Genomic DNA, 12,385 nt, shown 5'->3' on the forward strand with positions numbered 1-12,385 from the left:
AAAAATCTCGAATTATGAAGACTGCACTCCAATAACATTCATTTCAAATAACTGAAACATTCAGACAACAATGATAACATGCATGTTTTTTACTGTTTTAGCTCAAATCACATTAGATTGCATTACAATTGCATGATTGGTTCTTTTAACTGAAAGGCGGGACTTCCATTTCTACAGCTGCCATATTAAGTGTTACAATTTTCCTTATACATTTTTCTGAGTTGTGTCTGCAGTCAACTACAGATAATCCAATGGTGTGTGCACACCAAAAGCAAATTTAATTATTTACACAAGATTACATATAAAGTCAATCCAAAGACGAATCCAATAGATGCCTCTGGATGGTTCTGTGAACCCAGACATGTGGCGTTTGGCTTTCTGCCGTATTCGGGACTTCCACAACAGGTACAGAGCAACAATAGGGTAGTTATCTCCAACATGGTTGATGACGGAAAAAATGGTACAAAGAAATGTTATTGTTGTTGATGTGCGTGAAGATTGATGTACTAAAATAATCGTTAACCATGTCACTGAAGTACCAGAATCAATGGAGTTAATGTGTGCCACTTCCGATTCATTAGCCGCTAATAGGTAAATAACTAGAAGAATAACAAAATGCAGTAAACGTTAACACTCTCTGTGCTACAAACCAGCGTGTTAATGATAAGGATAATAAATTAAAATAATCTGAAAGCAAATACCATTTTGCGATTTCAAGCAACATAACGGCAGCTACAATTACTGAAAGTAAATTAAACGGGAAGCTTTGCACATTGAAGTAACAAATGGATGCATCCACGCTTATGTTAAAAATAAGGTGGATACACCCATCTTACCAACAAAAAAAGTTTATATTAAACAGCTTCTGATGTCACCTTTGCATATCAATGATTTTTCCACTGATAACAACAAATAGGACACTGCAGAATAGAGATGGGTTGAGTAGAGTTCTCGAAGATAATTGTGCAATTAGGCCCGTCAACCTGGTGCATTTCCCTTCCGAGTCGCTCGTGCCAGCTCTTTTACCAACTTATACCAGTTCACCCATTTTCTTCTCTCTTACCTCAGGACAGTTCCCCCCGCCCCCATTCAATCTCCCTATCTTCCTGCTGCAGCCCTCTAAAATACCCGCCACGGCCGCACAGCAGATCATGCCAGCGCAAAAGCCGTAGCCCCGTCCTTATTACAGAGGCTTCCACAGCGCTCTAATCACTGCCACCAGACCCGGCATACAGAGAGAGAGAGAGAGAGAGAGAGAGAGAGATAGAGCATTCGCTAATGGCCAGGGTCTGTGTGTCCGCGACGGCTGCCGTGTTAACTAGCTTTTCTGCCTGTTTTGGTGGATTCGGGTGACGCAGGAGTGTCTCTCCAGGGGCCAGAGGCGACCGTATTCCTCCCTTGACACACAATGATAACCAATGCTCTCGCAGGACCGGCGGTGCCCTGAACACACACACACACAAAATCCAACATCAAAAGGACTGTGGATAAAGCTAGTCTTTCCCCCAGCCAGTTTGCTTTTTTATTTCCCCCCTCTGTGAAGGAGAGGAAATTGTTGGCTAAGCTGTCTTTTGTCAGGGCGTTTCAGAGGCACAGTCCGAACACTGGTCCCTCTTTTCTCAGCTCCTGTTTACCGTTAAGGACACAGTTTGTACATTTACTGGAAAAGTTATGACCCCTAACCAGGTGTTGCTGTGATTTTTCCCTCCCTGTGATACTGTGCGCAGTATTTACCCTCTTCCTCACTTCATAACCGGCATAGTGAGGTTTTCTTTTCTTTTCTTCCCACTTGGGAGTCTCACGGATAGCACTAGCATTATCCAGTCTAGGACCACACAATCTCTTTGAGTCTGACTCTCAAAGCCATTCCTTGGAGGGCATGGATTCGACTGCTACGGTCTTGGCAGTCGCATATGGAAATGTTGCCTAGCTGTATACTGTGGGATTACACTAGAGCTGTCATCAACACACGACGGCAAAGGTTGTTGGTGCTGTTAGATGCTTTTTTAAAGCGTTCCTTTGAGTCTGCCTCAATTTAAACTTTCACAATTTGATGGGAAAACAATGACTGATAATGATAAAAGAATCTCAGAGACATCATCTGCCAGCTAAAATTTTAAACAAATGTGGGAGGAACAGTTTGGTCTGTTAAAGTTAGCATTAGCCTAGTTCTTTTTTAGTGTTCTTAAAGGAACTCTTGTGCTCACCAAAGTGGCTTTATTTTTTTGCTCAATAACAGTAATATTGTGAAATGTGTATTTTAAATATAATTTATTCCAATGATGGCAAAGCTTTTCAGTATCAATAAATATCAAATGACACTTCAGAAATAATTTTAATATGCGTATTTGGTGTTCAAGAAACATTTCTTATTATTATCAATGGTGAAAACAGTAGTGCTGCTGAAATTTTTTTTTGTGGGATCCATGATATTTTTTTCAGGATTCTTTGATTAACATTTATTAAAAATTGATTGTTTGTTGTAACAATGTAAATGTCTTTATTGTAACATTTGATCAATGCACCAAGGTATAAATCAAGGTATTAATTTCTCACAAAAATTATCAAAATCTTACTGATCCAAAACATTTGAATGGAAGTATGTATATATTATTTACCAATAAATTTGTGTTATTAAAATAATTATATATATATATATATATATATATATATATATATATATATATATATATATATATATATATATATATATATACAGTATGTATATATACATACTGTATATATGTGTGTGTATGTATTTGTATATGTGTGTGTATGTGTATATACAGGTCCTTCTCAAAAAATTAGCATATTGTGATAAAGTTCATTATTTTCCATAATGTAATGATAAAAATTAAACTTTCATATATTTTAGATTCATTGCACACCAACTGAAATATTTCAGGTCTTTTATTGTTTTAATACTGATGATTTTGGCATACAGCTCATGAAAACCCAAAATTCCTATCTCAAAAAATTAGCATATCATGAAAAGGGTCTCTAAACGAGCTATTAACCTAATCATCTGAACCAACTAATTAACTCTAAACACCTGCAAAAGATTCCTGAGGCTTTTAAAAACTCCCAGCCTGTTTCATTACTCAAAACCGTAATCATGGGTAAGACTGCCGACCTGACTGCTGTCCAGAAGGCCATCATTGACACCCTAAAGCAAGAGGGTAAGACACAGAAAGAAATTTCTGAACAAATAGGCTGTTCCCAGAGTGCTGTATCAAGGCACCTCAGTGGGAAGTCTGTGGGAAGGAAAAAGTGTGGCAAAAAACGCTGCACAACGAGAAGAGGTGACCGGACCCTGAGGAAGATTGTGGAGAAGGACCGATTTCAGACCTTGGGGGACATGCGGAAGCAGTGGACTGAGTCTGGAGTAGAAACATCCAGAGCCACCGTGCACAGGCGTGTGCAGGAAATGGGCTACAGGTGCCGCATTCCCCAGGTCAAGCCACTTTTGAACCAGAAACAGCGGCAGAAGCGCCTGACCTGGGCTACAGAGAAGCAGCACTGGACTTCAGGCATTTTCGCATTTCCTTGTCCCCAGTCTTCCTCTAGACTCTGGCACCTTGATTTCCGAGAGACATGCAAAATTAGCTTTCATCCGAAAAAAGTACTTTGGACCACTGAGCAACAGTCCAGTGCTGCTTCTCTGTAGCCCAGGTCAGGCGCTTCTGCCACTGTTTCTGGTTCAAAAGTGGCTTGCCATGGGGAATGCGGCACCTGTAGCCCATTTCCTGCACACGCCTGTGCACGGTTGCTCTGGATGTTTCTACTCCAGACTCAGTCCACTGCTTCCGCAGGTCCCCCAAGGTCTGGAATCGGTCCTTCTCCACAATGTTCCTCAGGGTCCGGTCACCTCTTCTCGTTGTGCAGCGTTTTTTGCCACACTTTTTCCTTCCCACAGACTTCCCACTGAGGTGCCTTGATACAGCACTCTGGGAACAGCCTATTTGTTCAGAAATTTCTTTCTGTGTCTTACCCTCTTGCTTGAGGGTGTCAATGATGGCCTTCTGGACAGCAGTCAGGTCGGCAGTCTTACCCATGATTGCGGTTTTGAGTAATGAAACAGGCTGGGAGTTTTTAAAAGCCTCAGGAATCTTTTGCAGGTGTGTAGAGTTAATTAGTTGGTTCAGATGATTAGGTTAATAGCTCGTTTAGAGACCCTTTTCATGATATGCTAATTTTTTGAGATAGTTATTTTGGGTTTTCATGAGCTGTATGCCAAAATCATCAGTATTAAAACAATAAAAGACCTGAAATATTTCAGTTGGTGTGCAATGAATCTAAAATATAGGAAAGTTTAATTTTTATCATTACATTATGGAAAATAATGAACTTTATAACAATATGCTAATTTTTTTGAGAAGGACCTGTATATATATATATATATATATATATATATATATATCACACACACACACACACACACACGTACACATATACATATTTTATATATACACACACTGAACAAAATTATAAACTCAGCACTTTTGTTTTTGCCCCCATTTTTCATGAGCTGAACTCAAAGATCTAAGACTTTTTCTATGTACACAAAAGGCCTATTTCTCTTGCCGAGATAATCCATCCACCTCACAGGTGTGACATATCAAGAAGCTGATTAGACAGCATGATTATTGCACAGGTTTGCCTTATTCAAGCCACATTAAAAGGTCACTCTAAAATGTGCCGTTTTATCACACAGCACAATGCCACAGATGTCGTAAGTTTTGAGGGAGCGTACAATTGGCATGCTGACTGCAGGAATGTCCACCAGAACTGTTGCCCGTGAATTAATCTTAATTTCTATACTATAAGCCCGTCTCCAAAGGCGTTTCACAGAATTTGGCAGTAAATCCAACCGGGCTCACAACCGCAGACCACGTGTACCCACACCAGCCCAGGACCTCCACATCCAGCATCTTCACCTCCAAGATTGTCTGAGACCAGCCACCCGGACAGCTGCTGCAACAATCGGTTTGCGTAACCAAAGAATTTCTGCACAAACTGTCAGAAACCATCTCAGGGAAGCTCATCTGCATGCTCGTCGTCCTCATCGGGGTCTCGACCGACTTGAGTGGGCAAATGCTCACTTTCGATGACGTCTGGCACTTTGGAGAAGTGTTCTCTTCATGGATGAATCCAGTTTTCACTGTACAGGGCAGATGGCAGACAGCGTGTATGGTGTCGTGTGGGTGAGCGGTTTGCTGATGTCAACGTTGTGGATTGAGTGGCCCATGGTGGCGGTGGGGTTATGGTATGGGTAGGCGTATGTTATGGACAACGAACACAGGTGGATTTTATTGATGGCATTTTGAATGCACAGAGATACCGTGACGAGATCCTCAGGCCCATTGTTGTGCCATTCATCCACGGCCATCACCTCATGTTGCAGCATGATCATGCACAGTCCCATGTTGCAAGGATCTATACACAGTTCCTGGAAGCTGAAAACATCCCAGTTCTTGCATGGCCAGGACCATGTTTGAGGAGGAGTGGACCAACATTCCACAGGCCACAATCAACAACCTGATGATCAATTCTATGCGAAAGAGATGTGTTGCTCTGCGTGAGGCAAATGGTGGTCACACCAGAAACTGACTGTTTTTTTTAAGACTCCTGATCTTTGAGTTCAGCTTATGAAAAATGGGGGCAAAAACAGAAGTGTTGCGTTTATAATTTTGTTCAGTATATATACATGTACACAATTATAAATTTAGTAGCACAGACATCTCCAATTGTAGCTAAATTGCACAATCATTGCAACTAAAAAAAAAACATAAAATATATAAATAAACATCCACCTTCCATTAAAATATGTTTGCAAATATTTGTAACAGGTGCTCAATGCTGTGAGTGACAGCACTTCCGGTGCCTTTCTAAATAGACAGATGATCAAACAGAAGGCCTTTAATGCAGCTCCATCCAAAAATACGAGCAGCATGACAAGTTATGACAAGAAGATGAGTCACTGTTTCCGGACCCACAGATCACTCTGAACTTCAAACACATAAATCATGTGTCCCTTTAAACTATATTTAAGGAGAAATAAAAACAAAGCAATGCTCAGCTGACTGTAAGCATTAGCGTCTGTTGAACACAAATAGCCAATGGAGGTCTGTCATGGAGATCTTCAGTGAGATGGCAAATAAATATATATATATATATATATATAAGTCAGTATATTCTATTATTACAAATAACGGTAAATTAGTTTCCCCTTCACAACAAAACACTAATCAATACTAACATATCAAAAAAATGAGTATAATAAAAAAATAAATATTTAATATAATATAATAATAATAATAATATCTGTAATATAATATAAAACTTTCCTTAAGGGGGCTTTTAGCACCATTGTACCCCATTTCAAAATCCTGTAATTAAAAACAACGCAAAATATAAAGCGAATGTTGTCTTCGTGTACTCTAACCTAACTAAAGAGAGAGTGTGAGTTAGCTGGTGTGCAAGGGTGGGTTGTAGCGGTTGTAGATCTGAGTGTGACAGATTTATCTCCCCTCGCTCAGGCTGGATGAGAGGGGCTCATAAATAAACAGGGAGACGGGAGAGAAAGCTCTCCATTGAACATAAACAAGTAGGTCCTTTAGTCCTGCATCAGTCACTCGCTGGGGGACTGTGACAGCGAGGGGTCCAAGGTGAGGTCAGGGTGGTTCCCTTTAACCCTGGACTAACGCAGCCCGACCGAATTCAGCCAACACATCATTAGGTTCAGATTACAAACAAATATGGCTACGGCTCCAATTTGTCAATACGTGAATTCAATGATGACAGATAATCCGCATGTGTGTTTTCACACTACTTGGGTGATTTATGTACTGCGCAGAAAGGAAGGGCTAAGATTGTCCTTCGGCATTCTCATTTATATAAGGTTATACAGTGCTGATATTATATACCAGAATACATATAAAAGCATGAATATACATATATGTCTTTCGTGCCTTTTATACTGAATGGATAGAGATGGTATATAGCAAAATGAGGGGGAAAACAGAGCGTGTGGAATCGAGACATGAAAGACTGGACTTGAACCTCCATTCCCACGGGAACATTGTACCACCTTACCACCCTTTTATCACCATAAAGCAGAAGACAGACCACAGAAAAGGCTGAATAAATTGGATATGACAGATTAAATCCTGGTCATATGTACACACAAAAATGTGTAAACAAAAAGCACACAGAAAATGCCCACGCACAAATGAAAAAAGGCTGCTTTATGGCACCATACTGAGGGTGTTTGTTCAGCAGGGTGAAACAAAATTCCATTCATTTTCTCCACAGAGAAATAGATTTTTAGGAATAATGCGCAAATATTTCAAGATAGACCAACCATTACCTCTGAGGCTATTACGCAAATGATAAATACTTCATGAGAAGTATCAATATTTTTAACAATTTCTATTACATTGTACTTTTGTACTTTGTCTTTGATTTAAAGTCAATAGTTTTATATTGTACCATCATTGATGATATGATTACATCATTTACAATGCTTTATGGCTTACTACCTCATAAAAAATATGCAGTTTTTAGTCCAAAGTTTATCGAGCCAAATTTTATAATTTTGAGCTGGTTGTTTTGGTTTCAAGGTTTACAACTTATTCCTGAATTATCTATACTGAAGAATTGCTTGAATCCCCGTGGAGAAAATAAACAAATATATATTTCTGGAATCAAGGCAGCTGTACAAATAGCCAGTCGCTGTAGCCTCATATTGCTTGCCATTATTTTTCAATGAGCATTCTGTCCGATTCTGGATTTTTTTCCCACTGAGACACTAGCTATTTTTTTTTTTTAGCCCAGATAGACAAACGCTGTTCTATATACTATATGCTGTTCAGGAAACAAATAGTTACAGATAAGAGGTTTTATAATCACTTTGCATAAATAATTTAGTTTAGTAAATGAGTCACTCACAACTTAACTGGTTTACTGCCAAAAAAAAACACTCTTTGTAAGAACTGCCAGTCCAAGTCCCCAAAGTGATATAATTATGGTGATTTGGCACCAATTCTGACATTCTTTGTTAGTATGAACTTCATCATTTCTTTTAATGGTCCTACACAACAGCAATCAATTATTTATACCACTACTATAATATCTGTAAATGCATGTAAATGATTCACCTGTCAAACCCCTAACATGCGCTTCACTGCAGGGCTGTAAGAGCGATTTGAAAAGCGAAGAGCACACATTAAATGATACGTCTTTGAAAATCAATATAGAGTTATACCTTATGTCTTTAGCAAATTCAAAAGCCAATAAAGTGATATGTATAGAGCATCATACTTGCAATATAGACTCTGACATTGATAGTTATTATTTTGACTTAATAATAAGCCAGTTATCACTACTTTTTAAAGAACGTATGCAGTTCACCTAAAAGCCATCACTAGCATTTATTACACAGATGCTTACTTCCATGTAGCTCATGCTGACAGGAGCATTCAACACAAAATCCTTCAACAAAAAAGCCAGAGTCTCACGCTGGGATGGAGTTAAGTAGCATGCCAATTTTACGTTGAAATCAAGAAGCTTGCTAAAAAGCTAATTTCATGTTAGTGCTACGCTCTTTGGTAACACATGGTTGAATGAAATCTGCATTCACAAGCTGTGAACCTTTCTGACCATGTGGTTCACACATCTCACACCATTTTTCATTTGACATGCGCCTCAGCAGGAAATTGTCGTCATATCGAGAAACAGCACAGTAGTCAAGCCTAATGGTGAAATCACACAAGCGCAAACACACCGGAAAGTGAGAACAGGAGAGAAAAGAGTTGGAGAGCTCGATTAACTGCCAGAAGATGTTGGTTTCTATTAAATTGTCATAGTAGTTGTTGTTGTTGTTGTTGTAAAGTACTTTATTGCAATATCCGGGCTCAACAATAAGGATGAGCCGCTGGCAAAAGAGTTTCTGGACGGTTAAGCGAACTCCTGATCTTATTGTGCCAGTATTTACACTCTTGTGTTCCAATCATTTCTAAGCATGTATTAAAGATAACATTGTCGATTACTAGAATTATGACTTTGGTTACAAAATTATAAACAAATCAGCAATGCTTTCACATTATGCCACACATTTCCAGCACAACCATTTATGAAGTATTAGAACTGTACTTTTCTAGCTATTATTGCACACTACAAGCATTTTCTTTAAGAAGTGTTTAATTAATTCAAAAATCTGAATATTTATTCCTGATATGTTGCTAACAATGTAAATGTTGACAGGGCAAGTAAAAATCTATTTTTAGAATCCAATTTCTCAACCCTTTACGTAAATGTGAAATGGATTCAGGCAGTGCAAAAACAACATGAGACAGAAGTGTGAATAATAAATACACTATAGACAGACAAATAGTCAGTAATAAAGAAAAGAATGTTATACTATAAGATATTAAAATACAACTCTGTGTACTATGTATGAAATTATGTGCAGTATTATAAAGATGCCTATAGAATTGACCATGAATATACACTATATAACTATTAAGGAGCAAAGTTTAGTGAAGGAAGGCAAAGCAACTAGCTATTACCAATGTAATTACTTCTGTGAACAGCTAAGATTAAGAAACTGTTCTTCAGTATATCCTTTGATGGCGCATATGTAGAGCAGTAATTATACATTTACACATTCCGTTTCAGGAAATCTACAAAAAATAGCAGTTTTTAAAAGATTTTTTGGTATAATGTTATTACTTAAAGACTATATTAGCTTATTCCTACCACTCACCTTTTTTTTTTAATAAATCAAAAAATAAATCAAAATAAATAACTATAAATAGATATATAAATATATCATGCTCATATGTACTCCCTTCTGCATAAAAGATTACTCTTCCTAAAAAACGTCTGAAATCCATTTTAAAGACTTCACTTTGCTACCTAACTGTTTACAGGCTAAGGGTAACACTGTGTTCCCGCTTCAGTTGACAGCTATGGTACACTGCTTGAGCAAACCGACACAAGCAAGCCGAATGTGACGCGCTGTTCTCTGTCTGCATCTCTTTCTCTCTCACTCTCCGTCCGGTCAACCGAAGAGGAGGCAAACCTCTCACTTTCTTCTCATCCAGCACTCACACACACACACAAAAACATTCTATAGTGTAACACACAGTTAAGGCTTATGTAACACACAGTTAAGGCACTACATAGCCAAATGATAAAACAAAGAAGAATACAGTTATACAAAAGGAATCTCACTCAAAATTGAGTTACGCAATAAAACTGCAGAATATTTGATATATTTCTTTCTATATTTAGCTGTGAAATCCACACCAAGATGTGACAAAAAAATCCTTAAAACAACAAAAGATACAAGATATACTTCTCAAAAGTTAAAAAAAAAAGATAGTCTGAAGTATTCAAAGTAAACAATAGCACACCTCACAAACTGACCATTTGAATTAAAATGAAGAAAGCAAGAAATATGGATGACACTCTTTGAGATGATGATGTCATAAAATTTTTTACTTTCTGCCTTCTCATAAAAATGCAAGGATCTGAGGTACACCATAACAGATAAGTGCCCCGTTTCTGGGATAAGCGAAGAGCGAGGTGTACTTTTGAATAACGCATGTGAGAAAACGCGACTACGAATCTCCACACGCAGTTCTGGATGCCTTAAGTGCCACTTAAATTCACGAAGCGCAGCGATTGCCGGAGGATATTTGTTTCATCAAAATGAAACCAATCATTCAGCGCAAATCTAAACGACCAAGCGCAGAGTTTTATCAAAGGTTAAAAAGCAGTCGTTGACAACACACCTGTCTTTAAAGATTCAAATATCATCGACTTACAACAATTAAAAGAGTTTGTATGGAAATGGCTGGAGTGGTGTGCCGGTGTAGAAGTGAAAGTATGAGACTCGTGTACTCACAGTTTGAGCTGTCAGGTCACTCAGGTCTGGTGCTGTATCACAGGCTCATCTTTTCACTGTTTATCCCACCATAGGACAGAGAGAAAGTGAGAGAGAGAGAGAGAGAGAGCGAGAGAGAGAGAGAGAGAGAGAGAGAGAGAGAGAGAGATGGGGGGAGGTATTTCCTTTTCTCCAGCTCCGTTCACACATGCACAACTGAAAAGAGAGGGAGGAAAAGAGAGAGGGAGAGAGAGAGAGAAAGGAGGAGGATGGTTTTTCGATGTGATCTGGTTGGCGGTCCTGCTACAAAGCGAGCGTCAGATTCAGTAGAGCTGCTTCTTTGGCGTGCCGCGCGTCTTCACACTTAGCCGAGAGCCCGGTGCGGTCAACCACACGCGTCTGTGGTGTGTGTGTATGTGTGTTTACGTTCACACAAGCAGGGTGTATGTGTGTAAGCGGTGGGTTTGTGTGTGTTGGGGAGGGTGCTTGGGATTTCACTCACTGGCTGCGCCTTACACTGTAAGAACACATCAGAGGGAGCGAGAGAGCGAGCGAGAGAGAGAGAGATGAGGGTGGGAGGGACGGACAGGGAGGAAGGAGGAGGAGGAGGAGGAGGAGAGACAGAACGCGGAGGTGGAGAGGATGCACTGACAGTTTCATGCGAGCCCTTCTCGGAAGGCTCCGACCGCTAACACAGGCTGACAGGTACTGAACGATAGAGACGAGAGGCAGCTACAGCCCTCTATTCTTTTTCCGCCATCGTTCTCTCAATCTCTAATCCGCACTAAAATTATACCATTTCTCTGACACAATACATACTGGCACATGCACATTTAGCAATCATATTTTCCTTTGTCATGTGATGCAAAAAATGCATGCTTGCAGTTAAACTTGATCGGCATATGCAAATACACTTGATGTTTGATTTATACCATTCAATGTCCACGCATTCATGCTTATCATTGGGAAGTTGCCCAGAAATCTATGCTTCAAGACAATATAAGACCCAAACATGGTCTATAAAAGAGTTTCATCATGAGATGCTGGGAGACATCTTTAACTGATGGTGTAAATTGAGGATATAAAGTGTGGAAAGTCTATGGCAGCCCTATGGTCCCCTGAGCGCTCAATGCTGTCAGGGTAGACTACACTCCACTGATTTCAATTAAAAGCTAAATTAGCCATTTGAACTCTGATCTTAGCTCTGTGATGTAATTCATGTCTTGCTATCAGAGAAAGTGTCTCATAAATAAAACCTGGTACTACTTCACCTCATCAATAATGTTTCAGCACTTATCGGCATTATCAAAATCAATGCACCTGTTGTTGCTGTGTTGATTATTGCTGGTCATCATCACATTATCAGAGTGTGTTGCATGCCAATATGCATAATTACAGTCATGAATTTGTGACTGTTTGAAAAGTGACAGACCAATGTATATAGGCTAATATATAATGTATCAAAATGTAATATACACTACTATTCAAAACTTT

General features: G+C 39.1%; 1 protein-coding gene across 4 annotated transcripts in view; it reads right to left on the reverse strand.

Annotated features, from left to right (window-relative positions):
• rbfox3a (RNA binding fox-1 homolog 3a) overlaps positions 1-11,394 on the reverse strand; it is a 441,507-nt gene extending 430,113 nt beyond the window's left edge. Inside the window, exon 1 of one of the 4 annotated variants that reach the window (XM_077200542.1) lies at positions 10,913-11,309. The gene's annotated coding sequence lies outside the window, so the exon portion shown is untranslated. Of the gene's footprint in view, positions 1-10,912 lie in introns of all 4 variants that reach the window. The other 3 variants (XM_077200545.1, XM_077200537.1, XM_077200539.1) reach the window with 3 other exon arrangements.
• Positions 11,395-12,385: the final 991 nt, after the last annotated feature.

Source organism: Siphateles boraxobius, unplaced genomic scaffold (genome assembly GCF_051911475.1).
Source record: "Siphateles boraxobius isolate OS27281-9 unplaced genomic scaffold, OSU_SipBor_1 46, whole genome shotgun sequence".
NCBI lineage: Eukaryota > Metazoa > Chordata > Actinopteri > Cypriniformes > Leuciscidae > Siphateles > Siphateles boraxobius.